Here is a 2,742-nt window from a genome sequence, read left to right as displayed (position 1 = left end):
TAAATATGGTATATGTATACATATAAAAGTATATCTGTAGACGATGTGGCTTATATGTTTCTCATACAGTGGTTTTTGTACACGCTTAAAGTCGCCCGGGAGGTTCGTATGCACGATAGAAATGCAGAGCGTAACTACATATATAATCGAAACATATGCATATATGAGCGGGTATTTTACAATATTTATTTAAGTGCCAAACCATTTGGCAAGTCATATGATGACTAATACGCATTTCAAATGACTAACGACGGCGAAAACAAGCGGAAACAAGAATAATTGTTCATTAGTTTTCATAGAAATTCGTTTGCTTACCTCGATATGTATTTAAGCAAGCAAGCAATGCGATAGCGGTGTCGCTGAGACGAATGCGCACGAATTCAAACGAAACGAACCCAGCCCGAAGCGAGCGCATGAACATGAACTAATACCAACACATATGTATATACATACATATTTATATATGAAAAGTGTATAATAACTATATACCGCAAGTAAAAGCAATGTGAGTGAGAAAAATTGATATATAGCAAACATAGAAGTCGCTCACTATATAAATATGCACAAACATATAAACGTGAATACCTGAGAAGAGCGCATATTGTGTTTTCTATGCCACACAATACACACAGTAGACGATAAAAATCACCCGACAGGCAAGTAAAGTGAGTATGTAAGCCATACAATGTCTTATTTTGTAGTATCTACTAACCGATAGTTATCGCAAACAGGGTGTGTACGTGTAGACAAAGTTGAATTTCCATACCTATACATGTGTGCAACATATGCTTGCATGCAAAGCGCCTGAAGTCGGGAAACACGACACGATACAAGCGACGAGTGGGAATATGAATAGCATGAGAAACCCTACAACCAGTTTGCAAAGCATGAATGCATTATGATTGTGTTTGTGTGTTTTTATGATTGTATCTAAAGTAGTTTTGCACAGTGGTACAGTTTGAGGAATATTTCAAATTGGTAGGTAGCAGAAGTGATTGTGTGACTTTTGTTTATTAGACCGAGGATGAAGCCTTTGAAAATGAGAAAAAGTGAAAAACAAAAATAATATTAAGATGCAACTCATTGGAATTGGAAAATAGTTTAATAAAAATTAAAGAAAAAGTATTTTACGAGCGTTTTAAGGTGAAAAAAGGTTTAACTCGATTTCAAGTAAAATTTGAGGTGTTATCGCAAAAAGTTAAATGGCCAAGTTATAGATAATAAAAAAATATACATATTTGTCTTAACATTTTTTCACATAAGCTCAAAATAGATGCAAAAAAGTAAAAAAAAAATATATTTTTTTTTTTATTTCATAAAATTTGGATAAACTTACTAATTTGTGTCCGTCTTATTTAAAATATTTCTTTTATCTTATTTTTATCTTTTACATTTTTTTTTATAAAACGAAGCGTAAATGTCGCAAACACAATATAATTTTTTCACCTTACAAATATTGAAAATGCAAACATTTGCAATCGAAAATTCTGCTTGCTAAAAAGATAGGTAGGCGTTTTCTTCGTTTAAATTTCTACTTTCTAATAATATAATATAAAAAAGATTTCTCAGAACTAAAATTGATTAAAATTTTCTTAAAAATTCAAAAAACATCCTACTTATAGTTATTTGTCTTTTATCTACCTATTATTTCGCCGTTTTGTACCGAAATACAAGGCTAACGATCGTACGTGCACGAAAGTTGCAGTTAGTTTTATCAATTTGGCCTTTTAAACTCAACAGTAATTTCTGGTAGGGTTATTGGATAGTTAATCAGTAATTTACCGATAGTTGGTTGGTAGGGGACTTAAGCAAAGTGTTATCGATTGCTAAACCAGTTTGACACACATAATTATCACGATAAAAATACATAAATACATACTTGTATATTTATGCGCATACAAACACAAGTATAATTCCTCAGAGCTGCTTATAAATCCATCATTTCCATTTCGGCCAAAAACCAGATACCGGATAAGTGGTTCGGTACACAGAAAAAACCTCTCAACTTACACATACATATGTACATACAAGTATACATGCAGTGCAGTGAATGTAGGTAGTCAGCAGCAGATTACCGTTCAAGCATACAATTGAAATTGTGTGTCGGAATTAGATACAAAGTAATGAAGAAACGAAGGAACATAATGCGAATGTGAGCAAAGAGGACAAGTAACAACAAATATATATGTATGTATGTATAGGTGCTAATTGTACGGTATTAAACGCATGTTTGTATATTAGTGTGTTTTAAATTTTTGTTTTTAGATTTAATTTTAATTTGATTTTAGATTTTTTAAGTTATTTTTCTTATAAAATTTTTGAATTATTTCACCACTTTAAATACTTATAAAATATAATTTTTCTTCATACATATGCACGTACATAAATTCCATATTTCCGTATTTTTACATGCAATTTTTGGTTGAAGTTCGTTTTTAGGTCATCACTTGGCAACACTATTAAACGCCAAACAATTTGTCATCGATAAATTCGCGGTGCGCATGCTTCCTTTCAACAGCGAAGCGCCACCTAACGACAAGTCCCTACAGCAAGCGCTCAAATACATCAAAATAAAGGATTTAGTGGAGATTTTCGCAGCAGGTAACAGTTTCCTGCTGGTTCTACCGCCCCCAACCCAAAATATGTAAATGCTATGGAAAAGTGACAAACGAGCGTAGGAATTGCCAAAACAGTGAAATACAACTGTGTTTGCGTACGCCTGCCACTTTATTGATTTATAAA

This window comes from Bactrocera dorsalis, chromosome 4, assembly GCF_023373825.1.
Source record: "Bactrocera dorsalis isolate Fly_Bdor chromosome 4, ASM2337382v1, whole genome shotgun sequence".
Lineage (NCBI taxonomy): Eukaryota > Metazoa > Arthropoda > Insecta > Diptera > Tephritidae > Bactrocera > Bactrocera dorsalis.
This window is presented reverse-complemented; position numbering follows the sequence as displayed.